Raw genomic sequence first — 21,046 nt, 5'->3', positions numbered from 1 at the left:
ATATTTTTAAATATTTACAAAATTTATTAGAGTAAATAATATTATAATTTATTTGTTAACACATAAAACTTTATATATATATATTTACTAAATGATAATAAAAATGACATTTTTTATTATAACAATAATATTTTTATTTAAAATTATACTTTCAATAAATATATATTAATTTTAATGTTAATAATGATATTAAATTAATAGTTCAATCAAAATAATGATTTGATAATCTTTGATAAAAATATTATTTGTTTTAATTAATTTTTTTTATAATGATTATCATAATAATCATAATAATAATATTAATATTTTCATTAAAAATAATACTTTTATTAAAAATGATAATTTTTGTTTTAATGATAATAAAAATAATAAGTTGATAATTTTAACAATAATAATGATCAAAATGATAATTTAATAGTTTTTGATAAAAAAATATTAATTATTTTTAAATAATAATAATCATAACAAATATAATAATATTTTGATAATAATTATAATAATAGTAATGATAATAATAATCAAATAATTTTAATGATGATTTTAATGACGTCGTAATAAAAATATTCATTTTTAATAATTAACACAAAAATTCAATTGATTATAACTTCAAATCCGTCCGTTGAATCCATTCGAAATCTAAATGAAAAGTTTATAGTTTTTCGCCACCTTTCCAAAAACATATATATCATATACCTTATCTTAACCGCAGAGGTCACTAATTCAGATTCTATCCTAGGATATATTTTGTGAAAAATAAATATAATAGCATGCATAATCCTAATTTCTCGAGCACTAGTCAGGGACACACTAAAAGTAAATAAAAGTCAAGTTTTGAGTGCTCACGTATCAATATTGAGATTCAATATTGCAGGATAGTATTTAGACGCAACGGAGATGATAAACATTAGTTTGACTCACGAGCAAAACCCCCAATCATTACCCATAACCTCCATAGCTATAACCCATAATCTCCTTAATTTTATTCCACTCATGACACCAATTTTGGAACATTTGGGCAGAACCCCGTCATAGAATTTTAATACTAATGGTACTCCTAATCTCAAGATTAATAATAATATTAATCTTAATATAGATAATAATAATAATAATAATTTTAATAATAATAATAATAATAATAATAATATATGAATATATAAGAAAGAGATTGAGAGACAGAAGATGAAATGAAATGAATTCGAGATATGTGTTTGTGTCGTGTGATATATATATATATACGTATATATTTAATATAATAATATAAATATAATATAATAATTAAAATAAAGTAATAATATAATAATATAATAATATAAAATTTTAAAACGTGTAAAATAAATAATATATAATAATTCAATTTTAAATCTTACGAATCTTTAGAATTTAAAAAGTGGTATTTCTCAAATACTTTAGGAGTATATTATGTAACTTATAATTAATAATTTCTATCATGTCACTTTCATGTGAATAGTAAATTAATTAATTTCATTTCATTTACTATTCATATGAATAGTAAATGAATTAATTTCGATTCAACTATTTAAGCTACACGTTATTGTACGTTGTGCTTTAAAAATTGTACATTTTTAATTTAACTTTGTTTCTAAAAAAAAATTACAAAAATTATATCATAAAAAAATAAAAATAAAACGACTTAATATATAAAATTTTAATTTGAAATAGCATCGTTTAATAGAAAATTTTTATCATTTCAAATATAAATCATGACGGGTTCGAGTTTTAAATTATAGGTTGTTCGTGAATCGTAGGGTAAAGTCCAATGGTTAGTTGATTACATAAAGATTTCAAAACTTTCGAGACTCAACATTACAGATTTTGCTTATCTTGTCGGAAACATATAGAGATTAAGGTTTAAATTTGATCGAAAATTTCCGGGTCATTACAGTACCTACCCGTTAAAGAAATTTCGTCCCCGAAATTTGATAGAGGTTGTCATAGATAACAATAGGGGTGTTTTCATGACGAATATGATGTAATAATTGAGTTTTATCATTATTGAGAGATATAGATAAAACGATTCGATCACGTGAAGCGTACGAGTGAAGTTATCACAAAAGAATGAAATGTGTAATATGGAATCGTTTTAACCGATGACGTGATTATGATTGATTTCCAGATTTTAAGGGATTTAAAGAAAATCTTACGTAATAAGATTTGATTTTTCGGCGATCGGGATCTTCTTTGATTTAATGCGACAATCTGTTTCGATTTCTTTGTCAGATATTTTACTATAAATCTACCCCTTTGTTTTTCTTATTCTCCACACCTTCTATTCTTTCCCTTTCTACTCATTCCTTAATATGCTCCATCCAATCCTGGTTCTTGATATACTCTTGTATTTATAGTGTTTCTAGTTCTCCCGTGTCCTTATATTGCTATATGCATTGATATACACAGTTTGTAATTTCTGAGTGGTTGTTGGGTTTTATATCTTCCCTTATGCTTCATTGTTCCTGCTTCTGTCTTCTATAATCATTGTCATTCACAGTTAATGCTCTTTTCTATTTACTACGATTTTTTTTTACTACTATTTTTATTTCGAAGCTTCATTCTTTTTCTTTTCCTCCTCTTCAACCAAGCATCTCTTGTAATGGTCCGTAATTCACACATATGGATTTTGGAGTGAAAATTGTTAATGCTCTAAGATAGAAATGGTAATGGAAAAATTTTGATTTGTCAAATTATCAGAATATCCTGGAAAAGACCGAATCATCAAGAAATATTTTCTTGATATTTTTAGAATTTTGAATAGAATGTAAGAGCCGTGTAACACGGTACATGATGATGGTACTGTGAATCATCACATTCCATTAGAAACTCAACATGACTTACTGTAATATAATGAAGTTGATCAAGTTTCATTATATTATACTAATTCATGCATCAGTTCCCAACACTGCTTAAGAACATTCCTATTTTAAACTCGAAGGTTTTAGAATTGTAGAAACTAACACAGTTTTTTTTATGTTGTAACACAGATATTACGGAGAGATATATGATCTTAGATAAGAATAGTTGTGAAAATATCTTCAGAATTATTGAGGATATTTATAATGAAAGACACGATAATATCTTAGGTTTTCTATCATCGATGGATAACAAGGAACATTTGTCTATGAAGGTCTAGAATGAGGAATAAAGTATTTGCTGACGATTTTAGCGCACACTGAATCATTTGGATCCTTTGAAGTCATACTTATTCTTTATGATTTGTCCACGGCTTTCTTCATAGTTTCGCATAATCCGCTTTTCGGTACTAAATTTTCTGTCGAGCGTTCCTAACCCTCCTTTATTCATCATCAACTTTTGGCCATTAAGACCATCTATTACATGCTGCTTCGTCAGCATTTTCAAAGTTAACGGATCTGGGTCATCGGTTATCAAACCGAGGTGGTTTCCGGAGAATTGTGTTTTTAGATGATTAAACGCTGATGGTAATTTGGTGGAATATAAAAGGTTCCCCAGTAACAATAAAGAGTACGCATATATATCAAGGTTGTTTCGGATGAAAAGTCGGAGTTGACTTGTTGAAGCTGTGACAAAATTTGGCTACTTTGAAAAAAATTCGTAAGGTTGTTTTTGCTAATAAATGCTAAAGAATTCGACGCGGGTACGTGTTAAGCTATAACTTTGAGTTCGAGAGTTCTTCAGGTGCATAAATATTTTCTTCCGTAAATGAAGTGCGGTTAGTTCAACTTCTCGATTGAGGGATTTTCAAGAATCATGAAAGATTTAAACGCAGATTGTAACTGTCGAGATATAAATGAGATTTAAGATGAAATCAAGTGGCAAACTTGAAGAATTATTTAGTTTCATATGTTATAGTCAATATTTTAATTCATTTCAGTTGTCCAAAGTTAGCAGTCCAATAGTCCGATTGTCCAATGGTCCAAATAATTCATATATAAATTAATATATAATATTTGAAATTAAATAATACGTATCATGACCCGTGCACCGGTCTCAGTATTGATCACAACTCAAACCATATATATATTTTGGAATCCACCTCAACCCTGTATAGTCAACTATAGATTGTTTATGGTCGTTCCGAAGTATGTATATAGATGGGTCGATATGATAAGTCGAAACCTTGCATACGTGTCCCGTTATTTATAATACGTAAAATAAATAAATATATATCATGACCCAGTATACAACGTGTTGTCTCAGAATTAATCCGACGTATTGTTATACATGTGTCCCGACGGTATGTAAAGTACAGAAATTAAATGACAATAAATAAAATTGCGAGAATGTAAATTGCGAGAATGTAAATTGCGATAAATTAAATGTTAATCAGTTAGCTGGGAACAGTTAGCTAGGAACAGTTAGCGTGGTATCTTAACAATATTTCAATTAATTTATTCGTTTGTTTCTAACAAATTTTATCATGTCCAATGTTTTCTTCATTATGCCACTTGTTAGATTTTGATAAGTCAAAATCCAAAGATGAAATTGAATGAAAATGGTTATTCTGTGGTGAACGGATACGTATATTGGTGGTTGTAAGTAGAATAGTAAATGACCGTTGAATCAGATTCGAAGGATGTACAGTGTAACTTATTAATGTGAAATCTAAATATTCCTCGGGTACTACCTACCCGTTAAAATATTTTCATCATTAACAGTCTGTACGGAAGAATTTTTAATTACAATCTTTATGAAAATATACTTGAATATATATTTTCTTCGGATGTAATTATGGATTTAATGAGTCAATAAAATATTAAACTCATTTGATTTATCGTTAATACTGAATTACATGATCTCTAAAACATTATAGATTTCATAATCACCATGTCGAACGAAGATATATGGGGTAGAACGTTACATAAAGCGAAAGTAATCGATGTAAAACGATATATATAACGAGGATTATACGATGATATTGAGGCGTGTGATGTTGATATTCGAGGTACAGATAGTGATGTTGAGATTTACGACGTGATTATGGTTTAGGGATGATAAGGGTACTGTCGACGTCGATGATGGTGGTACTGATTATGCTGCTGGTGCTGCTGCTGTAACCTTCGCACCAGGTTATCCAAAGTCGTCACACGAGCGCGTAGTTCGTTAACTTCTTCTAGTACTACGGGATGATTGACGGTTGAAGCGAGTGGATGAATAAGATTCGAAATATGGGACCGTGACGAGCTATTTTAGAAATAAAAGAGAAAATGGTGTTTCAAACAGGTTCGACGGTAAGTACTTCAGATTCATTGCTAAGAAGGCAATTTAGCGGATGAAAAAGGATCTTCGATGTGAAATGATTTTCGAATATAGGATGATATTCTAACTTCATAGAATATCAAAAGATTCCGTAGGCTACGGAGAAATTTACGACATGTGTCAGGCGATTCTACAGTAACAAATACGCTAAGATATGAATTTTGTCTATACACTATCAATGCAGTAAATGCAGTAAGACGTGTCTAGACTTATGAACGATAAGCAGGCAATTTCCTAAGGATGATAAGCAGGTGATTTCCGACTAGAAATGATAAGCAAAACTTTTGACATGCAGACACGGTCAAAGTCCAGACCCACTAATGCATCTAAACAACTAACAGTTAGACACACTAATGCAAGACCTGGTTCGCTAAGACCAACGCTCTGATACCAACTGAAAGGACCCGTTCATATACATTATAAACGATTCACAATAGTTGATTACATCGCGAGGTATTTGACCTCTATATGATACGTTTTACAAACATTGCATTCGTTTTTAAAAGACAAACTTTCTTTACATCAAAAATTGACGGCATGCATACCATTTCATATTACATCCAACTATAATTGACTTAATATTAATCTTGATGAACTCAACAACTCGAATGCAACGTCTTTCAAAGTATGCCATGAATGACTCCAAGTAATATCCTTAAAATGAGCTAATGCACAGCGGAAGATTTCTTTAATACCTGAGAATAAACATGCTTTAAAGTGTCAACCAAAAGGTTGGTGAGTTCATAGGTTTATCATAACAATCATTTCAATATATTAATAGACCACAAGATTTCCGTTTATAAATATATGTACACTCGCAAGTGTATAAAAGTATTCTATAAGTTGTAGGCACCCGGTAACAAGCCTTAACATTCATGTTTTACCCTCTGAAGTACACCAGATCAGGTGTGTTTAAAATAACCTCGAAGTACTAAAGCATCCCATAGTCAGGATGGGGTTTGTCAGGCCCAATAGATCTATCTTTAGGATTAGCGCCTACCGTACATAGACAAGTAGTTTAATGTTACCAAGCTAAGGGTATATTTCTGGTTTAAACCCATGTAGAATTAGTTTTAGTACTTGTGCCTATTTCGTAAAACATTTATAAAAACAGCGCATGTATTCTCAGTCCCAAAAATATATATAAAAGGGAGCAAATGAAACTCACCATACTGTATTTCGTAGTAAAAATACATATAACGTCATTTAACAAGTGCAAGGTTGGCCTCGGATTCACGAACCTATATTAATTATATATATTTATATGTTGGTCAATATTTGTCTAACAATTTTTGGTCAAGTCATAGTGTACCACAATCCTAATGCTCGAGACTAATCTACAAAAGTTAATATAAATTTCATTTGTCTTAAAATGATTTCCAAAAATTTTGTACATAATTAAATATAGTTAAATATCGTCATTTTATATTTTTAAATATTTACAAAATTTATTAGAGTAAATAATATTATAATTTATTTGTTAACACATAAAACTTTATATATATATATATTTACTAAATGATAATAAAAATGACATTTTTTATTATAACAATAATATTTTTATTTAAAATTATACTGTCAATAAATATATATTAATTTTAATGTTAATAATGATATTAAATTAATATTTCAATCAAAATAATGATTTGATAATCTTTGATAAAAATATTATTTGTTTTAATTAATTTTTTTTATAGTGATAATCATAATAATCATAATAATAATATTAATATTTTCATTAAAAATAATACTTTTATTAAAAATGATAATTTTTGTGTTAATGATAATAAAAATAATAAGTTGATAATTTTAACCATAATAATGATCAAAATGATAATTTAATAGTTTTTGATAAAAAAATATTAATTATTTTTAAATAATAATAATCATAACAAATATAATAATATTTTGATAATAATTATAATAATAGTAATGATAATAATAATCAAATAATTTTAATGATGATTTTAATGACGTCGTAATAAAAATATTCATTTTTAATAATTAACACAAAAATTCAATTGATTATAACTTCAAATCCGTCCGTTGAATCCATTCGAAATCTAAATGAAAAGTTTATAGTTTTTCGCCACCTTTCCAAAAACATATATATCATATACCTTATCTTAACCGCAGAGGTAACTAATTCAGATTCTATCCTAGGATATATTTTGTGAAAAATAAATATAATAGCATGCATAATCCTAATTTCTCGAGCACTAGTCAGGGACACACTAAAAGTAAATAAAAGTCAAGTTTTGAGTGCTCACGTATCAATATTGAGATTCAATATTGCAGGATAGTATTTAGACGCAATGGAGATGATAAACATTAGTTTGACTCACGAGCAAAACCCCCAATCATTACCCATAACCTCCATAGCTATAACCCATAATCTCCTTAATTTTATTCCGCTCATGACACCAATTTTGGAACACTTGGGCAGAACCCCGTCATAGAATTTTAATACTAATGGTACTCCTAATCTCAAGATTAATAATAATATTAATCTTAATATAGATAATAATAATAATAATTATAATAATTATAATAATAATAATAATAATAATAATATATGAATATATAAGAAAGAGATTGAGAGACAGAAGATGAAATGAAATGAATTCGAGATATGTGTTTGTGTCGTGTGATATATATATACGTATATATTTAATATAATAATATAAATATAATATAATAATTAAAATAAAGTAATAATATAATAATATAATAATATAAAATTTTAAAACGTGTAAAATAAATAATATATAATAATTCAATTTTAAATCTTACGAATCTTTAGAATTTAAAAAGTGGTATTTCTCAAATACTTTAGGGGTATATTATGTAACTTATAATTAATAATTTCTATCATGTCACTTTCATGTGAATAGTAAATTAATTAATTTCATTTCATTTACTATTCATATGAATAGTAAATGAATTAATTTCGATTCAACTATTTAAGCTACACGTTGTTGTACGTTGTGCTTTAAAAATTGTATATTTTTAATTTAACTTTGTTTCTAAAAAAAAAAATTACAAAAATTATATCATAAAAAAAATAAAAATAAAACGACTTAATATATAAAATTTTAATTTGAAATAGCATCGTTTAATAGTAAATTTTTATCATTTCAAATATAAATCATGACGGGTTCGAGTTTTAAATTATAGGTTGTTCGTGAATCGTAGGGTAAAGTCCAATGGTTAGTTGATTACATAAAGATTTCAAAACTTTCGAGACTCAACATTACAGATTTTGCTTATCTTGTCAGAAACATATAGAGATTAAGGTTTAAATTTGATCGGAAATTTCCGGGTCATTACATAGGGATTCCATTCATAGCCGTATGTGCTGTAGAATGCTTGAGCTAGGTCATATGTAGGGTACGGTGGTCGGGTCTGTATAGTCCAGGGAGGAAATACGGGCATTGGAGTAGGAATGTAGTTTGTATTTATGTGTGTACAATGACTTATGATTTGGTTTTGATGATACTGCCAATCTTGAAATGCTCATTGTCTAGCCATTTCATACTCATGTTGAGCCATAAAAATTTGCATTTCTGTCATCTGATTCCCCCCTCCTGCATTACCTTGCCGCTGATCTCTTTTGACCTGTGGATGATGGCCATCATATGGTGCTGCGACGTTATGTCATTTCTTTAAAACCTTAGCACCATGATATACTTTCAAACCAATTGTATCACGGGGTTCTGGTGCTACAATTATTAATCCCCCCGACTTCTATCGACACCGAGATACTCAGCAATTAAAGTAACAAAGATACCACCTCCTATTATACTATTAAGCCATATACTCCTAACCATAGCCGATAAATAATAACCCACACAATAAGGTATACTCACAGCGCTCTATGGGTCTCGAATACACATGAGATAAAATAAATCATTCTCATTTACCTTCTCTTTGTTCCTACCTCGCTGTGTAATCGAGTTTGCTAAGAACCTATGGATTACTCTTAGCTCAGCTCTATCAATATCAGTATAAGAGTTATTCCCCCCACGAAATCGGTTATGTCTAGTCATTCTACTCCATATTCCATTCATATCAAAATTTTCATCAACCCTCCTACCATTAAATATCAAACTTTGACAATCAGTAGATGCTAGTTCATCAGGCGTATATATACACAAAGCCTGAGCCATGTCTAGTAGAGACATATGGCGCATCACACCTCCTAATAAAAATCTAATAAAACTACGATCGGTTAAGGTAGCTACCCGATCATTTATTTCAACACTACATAATAATTCCACACACCATTCTCTATATACACGCCTACGTATATTGAATAAACGTTCCCAATCATTAAAAGTAGAATTACCATACCTTTGTGTAAGTAATTCTATGATTGGATCGGCCAATCCCACTATTTCTAACGGTTCCCAATCTATTACTCTGGGTACTTTAACAACATTAGACTGAAGGGTGTGCAAATTCCTCTGATATTTTGGATAATCTATCCAATGTCTGCCAAACCTTAAATTAGGGTGTAAATCTGCCAATCCTATATTTGAATATGAAATGAATTGATGCAGTAGATTTTGTCAATATTGGTTGTTAATCTACTGTTCTTCTGCATTCTCAGGAGGAGCGTTGTGAGCCTGGGATGCGGATGAAGATTCACCCCTTTCAGTCTGCAAAACACATTAAACACAATTTTTGTGCATCCAAATATGCATTAATGTTAGCAAAATCATAAATCAAAACAATCATAATGACATGTTTAATCCTTATTAAACTTTATACGCATTTTCATAATATTAACAATTCTACACTTTTACAAATAAACATATATGAAAATGTATACAATGTTCCTTAGCATTCATCTTCTAAATCATGTCAAAAATAATCATTATAGCAATTAAACGAGTTTCAAATGGCATTCATATCAATTAAATCGAGTTCATGCATTTTTGACTCAAAAAGTCCACTTTAATATTCAAAAATCATGTTTAGGACAAATTTTTTATCATTTAGCAACCTAAACATGTTACACTACTCAATTTAGTATAAACTAACAACAAAATTTGGCCATAACCCATTTATTTCAAAAAGCCCCAATTTTGTTCAAGAACACGAACCCTAGATTACTCAAAATTTGAAGTTTAAGGTTTCTAATCATGTTAAATAGCATTAATCTAGGTTATACAAGCATAATACACAAACAATTTAAGCATAATTAAACTAGAAATCATCAAAATCAAATTAGGTATAAATTTATTCAAGAACACTAAAAATCCGAATTAAAGAGTGTTTAGATGTAGAAATTACCAATCTCCTTGAGTAACTTCTTGGTAGGATCCTTCTTAACATGATTTTAGAAAAAAAATTGATGTTTAACGGTGAAAAATTTCGTATTTGAGAGCGTTTTGTGTGTGTTTTTCGCAGAAAATTGGGTGTGGTGTGTTGGGGACTGGTTTGTTCGACCAGCTAACCCTTTCTGGGTTTTTCAAACTCCGCGAGTGCTGATGTGGGTCCCTTTCAAGTTCCGCGAGTGCGGATTTCTTTTTTTTAAATCTTTAATAATAAAACAATTAATTAAATTTAAAATTTTGCTTTCCTTTTTATTTAGGACGAGGTTGTTTCGGTACGTTTACCTAGTCCGTCCCTCGACAAAATTTTAAAATTTGTCATTTTAAAGCGTTTGTTTTAAAAACAAAGATTTTTGGGTTTTTTTTAAATGTTTTTGGCATACTTTAAATCAATAAGAAAAAATAATGATAACAAAATTTCTCGTCCCGCCCTCGGGTAAAGCAATTTCGGTTCAACGACCTAGTCTTCAACTCACGACGAATTCTAAATATCAAATTTTTAACTTAATGAAATAAAGTAAATTTTTGTTTTTAAATTCACACCAAACTTAAATTTAAAATGCATAAAATTAAAAATTCATATTAATATTATCAATATTTTTATACATTAATTTTACAAACTTTATATTGAAAATATTAATTTTTTAAAATATTTAAAACTTAAATATATTGATTTAAAAAGATTTACAATATTGATTTAATATTTATATATTAATTTTAAAAACAAGGTAAAAATAAAATTTAAAATCTTTTTGGTCTTTTATCCCACTTTAATCAATCAAATATTATCAAAAATATACGCCCCTCTTTTGGGTAAAGTAATTTCGGCTATATTACCTAGTTTTACTCCTGACGAATTTCTGAAATACTTTGGATTGATTGATTAAAGATATTTATACCTTAAGAATAAACGGTAAATTTCGTAGTGATGTAATAAATTTTTGTATGATATCAATAATTTCGGTTTCGCATACCTAATTTTATTGAATATCAATTTAATACTTTATAGCGAACGATTCAGCGTTTATTATCAAAAGGTTAAAAACAATAAAATAAAATAAAAACTGTACATACTTACCTATAAGAAAGAATTCTCAGAGACCTGCTTTAGCCGACTCATAGGAGAGTCGTGTGATTTGGTTTTCCATAGCTACATAAGCGTAACCTCGATTCTTCAATAACTTTTCTTCTAAACATATGAACGGTCCTTCTCTGCATAGAGTAACAAATTCGGTATTTGAATATGTCTGATTGTTCGAACATTTACCTTCATGTGACCATTTTCCGCATTTATGACATCTTTCAAGGTGTCGTGCTCTTCTTTTTATTGCGGATTTTGATTTTCCTTTACCAAAATGTGTCTTATGATGATCTTTCCTGAGTTCTTTCCTTACTTCGTCCATTTTTCCTCTTATGAATGATACCAGTTCACTCGGGAAAGTGTTATTATTACATTTAGTAATCATAGCGTGTAGTAGTAGACCATGGTTCAGATCAAAGGAATTCTTCATCTTGTAAAACCTAAAAGAAATAAAAATTCAGAATGGAGGGAGAAGACTAGTTCTGTAGGGTCTGCTAGGGAAAGACCATTCGGATTCCATTCTCGAGAACTACACGAAAACAGAATATCTAACTCTAACAGAAATATATATTATCCTTAAAAATACTTGATTCTCCCCACACTTAGTTAGCTGTGGTGTTGAAATTGTGATTAACTTTATTGTCAACTTCCATTTAAATTTATCAACTCTATTGTTTCATATGGAAAAACTCTTTTAACTATGAATGGTCCAGACCATCTTGATTTTAATTTTCCAGGAAATAGCTTGAATCGTGAATTGAAAAGAAGGACTCTGTTTCCTTCCTTAAATTCTTTTGAACTTCTGATTCTTTTATCATGCCATTTCTTCGTTATTTCTTTATAGATTAACGAATTTTCATATGCTTCATGTCTTAATTCTTCTAATTTGTTTAGTTGACTTAATCTTAGACGTCTGGCTTCATGTAAATCAAGATTACATGTCTTCAAAGCCCAAAATGCTTTGTGCTCAATTTCTACTGGAAGGTGACATGTTTTTCCATAAACGAGTTTAAAAGGTGTGGTTCCAATTGGAGTTTTGTAGGCTGTTCTAAAAGCCCAGAGTGCATCCTCCAATTTCATGGATCATTCCTTTGGATTTGATCCTACGGTTTTCTTTAGAATACGTTTTAATGCTCGGTTGTATTTTCAACTTGTCTACTTGTTTGTGGATGATAAGCGGTTGAGATTTTATGAGTTACTCCATATCTTTTGAGAACTTTCTCAAGTTGATTATTACAGAAATGAGTACCCCGATCACTTATTAAAGCTTTCGGTGTTCCGAACCTAGCAAAAAGACGTTTTAAGAAGTTGACTACAACTCGTGCATCGTTAGTTGGAAGAGCTTGTGCTTCCGCCCATTTAGATACATAATCAATGGCAATGAGAATGTAGAGATTATTATGAGATTTTAGAAATGGACCCATAAAGTCAATACCCCAAACGTCAAATACTACACATACTTGAATGACATTTTGTGGCATTTCATCACGTTGACTTATTTTTTAGGCCCTTTGACAAGCATCACAGAATTTACAGAGAAGGTGTGCGTCTTTGAAAATTGTAGGCCAATAGAACCCAGCATCGTAAACTTTTCTTGCTGTAAGTTGAGGCCCATAATGCCCTCCTGTTGGTCCTATGTGACAATGGTTTAAGATTTGACTAGGTTCATCTCCGAATATGCATCGGCGTATTATTCCATCGGGACAACTTTTAAATAAATGCGGATCTTCCCAGAAATAGTGTTTTATATCACTAAAGAATTTCTTTCGTTTTTGGTACGACAACCCTTTTTCAAGGAATCCACATACTAAGTAGTTTGCATAGTCTGCAAACCATGGAATTTCATTATAATCGATCTTCAAAAGATATTCATCAGGAAAGTTATCTTGTATAGCCGATTCATTTAGAACTTCTAATTCAGGATTTTCAAGACGAGAAAGATGATCAGCTGCGAGATTTTCTGTTCCCTTTTTGTCTCAGATTTCAATATCGAATTCCTGTAAGAGTAAGATACAACGTATTAATCGAGGTTTGGCATCTTGTTTTGAAAATAGGTATCTAAGAGCAGAATGGTCAGTATAGACCACCGTTTTAGCTAGAACTAGATATGAACGAAATTTGTCAAAAGCAAAGACAATAGCAAGGAGTTCTTTTTCAGTAGTTGTGTAGTTCGTTTATGCTCCTTGTAACATCTTACTAGCATAATAAATAGGTTGAAATCGTTTTTCAATCCTTTGTCCTAAAACGGCTCTCATTGCAAAATCACTTGCATCGCTTATAAGTTCAAACGGTAGATTCCAATTTGGAGTTATCATGATCGGCGCATTAGTGAGTTTTTCTTTAAGAATATTAAAAGTTTTGATGCATTCATCCGAAAAGATGAATGGAGCATCCTTTTCTAGGAGTTTATTCATAGGAGTGGCAATTTTAGAAATATCTTTTATGAAACGTCGATAAAAACGGCATGCCCTAGAAAACTCCTAACTCCTCTAACATTAGTGGGATGTGGAAGTTTAGCAATTACATCTACTTTAGCTCTATCCAGTTCAATTCCTTCCTTTGAAATTTTATAACCAAAAACGATGCCTTCTTTAACAATGAAATGGCATTTTTCCCAATTAAGAACTAGATTTGATTGTTCGCATCTAATAAGCATTCGTTCAAGATTAACTAGACTTGATTCAAATGTATCACTGAAGACTGAAAAGTCATCCATGAAAACTTCCATGCATTCTTCTATCATGTCGTGAAAAATTGCCATCATGCACCTTTGAAAGGTTGCAGGGGCGTTGCAAAGTCCAAATGGCATGCGTTTGTAAGCAAAAGTACCATAAGGGCAGGTGAACGTGGTTTTCTCATGGTCTTCGGGTGCTATTGGAATTTGAAAATATCCGGAAAAACCGTCAAGAAAACAATAGTAACTGTTCCCAGCTAACCTTTCTAACATTTGATCAATGAAAGGTAAGGGAAAGTGATCTTTTCTGGTGGCGTCATTTAATTTTCTATAATCAATAAAAACACGCCATCCTGTTATAGTCCTAGTAGGAATAAGCTCATTTTTTTCATTTGTGATGACAGTCATGCCACCCTTCTTAGGTACGCATTGAACTGGGCTTATCCATGGACTATCAGAGATTGGATTAATTAAAGCTGCATCAAGCAGTTTAATAATTTCTTTCTTAACAACATCTTGCATGTTTGGATTTGGTCTTCGTTGGCGTTGCACATACGTTTTATGACCTTCTTCCATAAGGATTTTATGTGTGCAATACGAAGGACTTATTCCTTTAATATCATGAATCTTCCATGCAATAGCTGGTTTATGAGCTTTTAACACAGAAATGAGTTGAGATTTTTCATTTTCCATAAGAGAAGACAATATTATTACAGGTAATTCAGATTCACCATGTAAATAAGCGTATTCCAAATGGTTTAGAAGTGGTTTTAACTCTAATGTCGATGGTTCTTCTATCGATGATTTGTATCGATATATGTCTTCCTCTTTTAGCATTTAAAGTTCTTCTGTTGTTGGTTCGTAATCATTAGCCATAAGTGTAGCTAACATTTCAGCTTCATCAATTGGTTCAGTTCCTTCTCCTAAAGAACATTCTCCTGTTCCTTGTAATTCTGGAAATTCTTCTAATAATTCTGCATGTGAATCTATAGTTTGAATATAATAACATGTATCATCTGCAGATTGCGGTTGTTGCATGGCTCTATCAACTGAAAAGGTAACACTCTCGTCCTCTATACTTAGGGTCAATTTCTTACCGAACACGTCTATTATTGCTTTAGCCGTGTTTAAGAATGGTCTTCCTAATATGAGAGGAACTCGAGAATCTTCTTCCATGTCCAGAATAACAAAATCTACTAAAAATACTAAAGCACCAACTTTAACTAGCATGTTTTCCATTATCCCTCTAGGATATTTTACTGATCGATCTGCTAGTTGTATGCTTATTCGTGTTGGTTTTAATTCTCCGAGGTCTAGTTTAGCGTATAGTGAATATGACATTAATTTTATACTAGCACCTAAGTCTGCCAATGCTTCTATTGAACTAAGACTACCCAGAAAACATGGAATTGTGAAACTTCCTGGTTCTGAGAGTTTTTCTGGTATCTTATTCAATAGTACTGTAGAACAATTAGCATTCATTGTAACAGCCGAAAGTTCTTCCATTTTCTTTCTATTTGTGATTAGATCTTTCAAGAATTTGGCATATCTAGGCATTCCTGAAATCACATCATTGAAAGGAAGATTGACATCTATTTGTTTAACATATCCAAGAATTTGGATTGCTCGGCTTCAAGTCTTTCTTTTCTCATTTTACTCGGATAAGGAAGCGGTGGTTGGTATGGTTTAACATAAGGTTTTGCCTTAACTGTGTTCTCTTCATTAACCTTTTCAACTACCGGTTCTGTTTCCTTCTCTTGCTCAGATTGTGGTTCTTGTGTAGTAGGAATAGAGTCATCAGAAATTACAGGTATTTCTGGTGGTTTAAGTGTAATACCACTTCTTGTGGTAATGGCTTTAGCTGTTTCATTCCGGGGGTTAGCATTTGTATCGCTAGGTAGACTTCCCGGTTTTCTTTCACCTATCAACCTTGCTAGGTTGCTTACTTCTTGTTCCAGATTTTGAATAGAAGCTTGTTGATTTTTAAATGTTTGAGCATTTTGTTCATTCGTTTGTTTCTGAGATGTGAAAAATTGCGTTTGAGATTCAACTAGCTTCGACATCATGTCTTCTAAATTTGGCTTTTTATCATCGGTTTGTGGTGGTTTATTTGGAAAAATAGGTCTTTGCTGATAGTAAGTATTGTTAGATACTTGTTGATTGCTAGGACCTTGTTGGTTCTTGTATGGAACATTTCGGTTATGATTCTGATTTTGATTGTAGATTGGTCTTGGCGGTTGATAATTATTTTGATAATTATTTCCAGGTCTTTGGTTCATGTATGAAACATTCTCTCTTTGTTCCATTGTTTGTTCAATACTGAGACAATCTTTTGTCAAATGTGGTCCTCCACACTGCTCACAACTAATTCGTATTGAGTGAATATCTTTAGTCATCTTTTCCATTCGTCTCTCGAAAGCATCTATCTTTGCGGACATGGAATCAAAGTCATGGCTGGAATCGGCTCTAGCTGCTTTAGATGATCTAACGATATCTTTTTCTTGATGCCACTCATGTGAGTGGGAAGCAGTGTTAACAATAATTTTGTAAGCTTCAGTTACTGTTTTCTTCATAATGGAACCACCAGCTGCTATGTCGATGTCTTTGCGTGTAGTAATGTCGCATCCTTGGTAGAATATTTGTACTATTTGATAAGTGTCTAAACCATGTTGTGGACATCCTCTTAACAACTTTCCAAATCTTCTCCACGCCTCATATATTGTTTCATTTGGCTTTTGTGTAAACGTAACAATTTCTCCTTGAAGTCTCACGGCTTTAGTTGCCGAAAAGAATTGTTTAAGAAAATTTTCAACTAAGACATCCCATGTATCAATCGCCCCTTCAAGTAACGATTCTAACCAATCTTTGGCTTCTCCCTTTAAAGTCCAGGGAATAACATGAGATAGATCTGTTCATCCTCAACTTCTCTTATTTTGAATAGAGTACAGATCCTATTAAAGGAACGAAGATGTTCGTTTGGATCTTCCTTCGGCGCACCACTAAATTGGCATTGATTAGTTACCATGTGTAGGATTTGTCCTTTGATTTCATAATCTGGCGCATTAATGTCTGGTTAAGTAATTGCATGACCTTGGCCAGTGCGTTTAGTTCTCATTCGGTCTTCCATACTTAGAGGTTCCATATTTTCCATGATTGAGTTTGTTGAATCTGAATCACTAGAGGATTCTGATTTAATGGTTTCTTCCTCAACAATCTCTGGATGAGTAATTTGTGGTTCAGGAGGAATGATTAGTGGTTCAGGATCTCTGAATTGTCCCTGAATATCCTCCGGATTCTCAATTGTGAGGTCGGGTTCAAAAAATGGATTATCTAAAATTTGAATTGGAGTACTTGGTCGACTAGATGACGATTCTAAAGAAAAATCAATGGCGACAATATTGGTTAGATGTCTTGATCGAGTTACAGGTGGTGAACGTATGAAAGGTGGTGAACGTTTTGTCCGGTGCATTCACTGAATATCCTATTAGTTATAAAAGATAAAAATTATATAAGTTATAAAATTAATAGACTTTTCTGATTTTGCCCACGTTTCGAATAGCCAATAGATGCAGCAGGTAGCCAGGACCCTATAAATCGGAAGCCTACAACTCGCCACTAACAAATCCAACTATTACTACGAACCAGAAAATTTTGGATGTCTATCAATTTAACCACTTAAAATAATTTTTCGTCGAAGTTTAAAGAAATTTTAGAGAAGAAATAGAAAATTCTATGTCCTAAAAAACTAGAGCGTCGAGAAATAAGAATGAAAAAGAGTGCGTCGGAAAATAAAAGGTCGAAAAATAAGCGTCGAAAAACAAAGATCGAAAAATAATAATAAGAGAGTAGCGTCGAAACTTAAAAGCTACTAAATACTAAAAATTAAAACTTACGTCTAAAGGTATTAAAGCTTAAAAGGAATTCCATATTCAAAATGGCAATAAATTAAAAGTCACTAAAATCTATAAAATATTAAGGCGATAAGCGACGTCGTAAAATTCTAAAGCACCTAAATCTTAATATAAAGAAAAAGCACTTAACGAATTTTACGGCAAAGCCTAAAAATCTAGAAATATAAAATAACTACGGCAAAATACTAATCTTAAAACTAATTACGAACGATAACTATACAATTACGAATAAAAAGATACAAAATATAAAAATAAAACTTAAAGTTATAAAAATACAATTTTAAAAAAAAAATATTATTTTTATATTATGATTTTATAAAAGTATTAATTTATAAAATTAATAATAATAAAAACACTTAATATTACAAATAAAATTAAAACTAAACTAAATATATTAATTAACTAAAACCCTAATTAGGTTAATTAATAATAATAATAATTAAATTAAAACCCTAAAACGTAATTAATGCAGTCTGAGGTTACAGCTGTCAGACAGCTCCGCGAGTGCGGATACTAGCTGCCCAAAAGTACCGCGAGTGCGAAGGATGCAGGTTCAAGTGAGCTGCAGGCCCAAATTACGCAGGTTCAGATTTTAATATTTTTTATTTTCTGTTTTTATTTTATATAAAATGTAATTTAAATAAAACTTATATTAAAAATTACTTATTAGTTTTTTTTATAACTTTTCACAATAAATAAAAATATAAACTTTTTAATGAACTTAAAAATATAGATATAGATTTTCTTTTTATTTTTTATTTTTGTTTTTAATATTTAAAACTTATATTTTTACAAAAATAGATTAAAACTTAATAAAAATCTCTTTTTTTTATATGTGGCGTTTCGCTTCATTATTTTAGTGTTCCCCGGCAGCGGCGCCAAAATGCGTACATAGAAAAGAAAGAAAATGGGTAATGAATCGATCAGAATGCGTGGCCTTTTATAGGCCCACGTTTCACTGTTGAGCTCCGCGAGTGCGGAGGTTTTCTTCATCATAGCTCCGCGAGTGCGGAGGTCTGGATTCCAGCTCATAGATCAAATTCAAAACGTGGGTGGTGTATAATTATAATATATAATAATATATATAATTAATTATATATTATATTATATTTTTGTGCATAGTTGACTTGTAATTTTTTGTCCATTGCGTCGCGCGCTGAAAGTTGGTTCATGTCTCGGTTCCGGATTTTCGAACGTCCTTTCGTACTATTTAATATCTTGTACTTTGCGTTTTGCGGCTCGTACTCTTATAACTTTTAGACGTTTCTCATCAATAAATTGAACCTCTTGGATTGTACTTTGTACTTTTTAGAGTTTTGGTCATTTGCGTCTTCAAATCGTCGAATTTGTCTTTTGTCTTCACCTTTTATAATTTAAACGAATATCACTTGTAAATAGAACAATTACAACCAAAAGTTTGTCTTTCTTGAAGGATAATGCTATGAAATATGTGTTCATTTTTAGCATTATCAGAATGCTATTGGAAGCTCCTGAACTTGGCATTTTGCCTGGATACATTTCAACAAACTAATAAGTACTAAGCGCAAGTACGGTGCTTAGGGTTAGTGCACAGTAAAATATTTTGTAGACTGAAAATAAATTGAAATAAAAATTAAAAATTAAAAGGATAAGCAAGGGGTGCCTCCCAAGAGCGCTTTGTTTATCAAGTCGTTACAGCTCGACTTTTTCTGGCATGTCTTCAGAATGAATCAGGGAGAAGAGATGTTCCTCCATGTTGTGGTCTTCCCAAGATGCTTTCAACCAGTGGCCGTTGACTTAAAAATTTTCGGTTGGTCCTTCTAATTCTACGGCTCTATGTGGAAAAGCGTGTATTACTTTATATGGTCTACTCCATTGTGATCTGAATTTACCAGCGAATTTCTTGATTCGAGAATTGTAGAGTAGAACCTTATATCCAGGAGTGAACTTTGTTGTTATCAGTTTTGCATCGTGTGTCAGCTTCGTCTGTTCCTTGTAGATTTGTGACGTCTCAAATGCTTGGTCTCTTAATTTAGCGAGTTCATTCATCTGAATCTTCTGATGCCTAGGGGTTACTGAAGGATCGAGGTTACAGGTTTTCAATGCCCAGAGAGCTTTATACTCTAGTTCTAGTAGAAGGTGACATGCTTTCCCATAGATCATGCTGTAGGGTGTAGTTCCTAGAGGATTCTTGTAAGTAGTTCGGAATGCCCACAGAGCATCATCTAGTTTCTTGGCACATTTATTCCCATGATGGCCGATGGTGCATTCTAGAATTCTTTTGAGTGCTTTGTTAGTGACTTCTGCCTGTCTGTTAGTCTGCGGTTGATAGGCAGTGGACATTTTGTGGGTAACTCTGTATTGTTGCATCACCTTCATGAATTGTGTATAACAGAAGTGTGTGCCTCTATCACTTAATGAGTCTCTTCAGGAAATTGGTGACGACCTTGGCATCATTGGTTGTAAATATTTGGGCTTCGACCCATCTGGAGACGTAATCTACTGCTACGAGGATGTATTCTTTCCAATTAGACATGGGAAATGGCCTCATAAAGTCTAATCCCCATATGTCGAAGATTTCTCAAGCTTGGATATTAGTTCGAGGCATCTCATTCTTCATAGAAATAATCCCTTATCTTTGGCAAGCGTCGCAACGCTTTACAAGCTCTTGCGCATCTCGAAATATAGACGGCCAATAGAAATCTTGAATCGTAGTATTTTCTTGCGGTTAAGTTTGCTCCATGATGACCTCCAGTTGGTCCGTGCTGGCATTGGTGAAGAATCCCTGTTGCTTGTTTCTCATCTACGCACC

The 21,046-nt window shown here is 31.4% G+C and overlaps 1 non-coding gene across 1 annotated transcript; it reads left to right on the top strand.

The window, feature by feature from the left end:
- The first annotated feature begins 17,005 nt into the window (after positions 1-17,005).
- On the top strand, positions 17,006-17,112 carry LOC139861013 (small nucleolar RNA R71). The gene has a single exon (XR_011763633.1). It is a non-coding gene; the product is annotated as a small nucleolar RNA R71 (small nucleolar RNA).
- Positions 17,113-21,046: the final 3,934 nt, after the last annotated feature.

This window comes from Rutidosis leptorrhynchoides, chromosome 7 (assembly GCF_046630445.1).
Source record: "Rutidosis leptorrhynchoides isolate AG116_Rl617_1_P2 chromosome 7, CSIRO_AGI_Rlap_v1, whole genome shotgun sequence".
Taxonomy (NCBI): Eukaryota; Viridiplantae; Streptophyta; class Magnoliopsida; order Asterales; family Asteraceae; genus Rutidosis; species Rutidosis leptorrhynchoides.
This window is presented reverse-complemented; position numbering and strand designations above follow the sequence as displayed.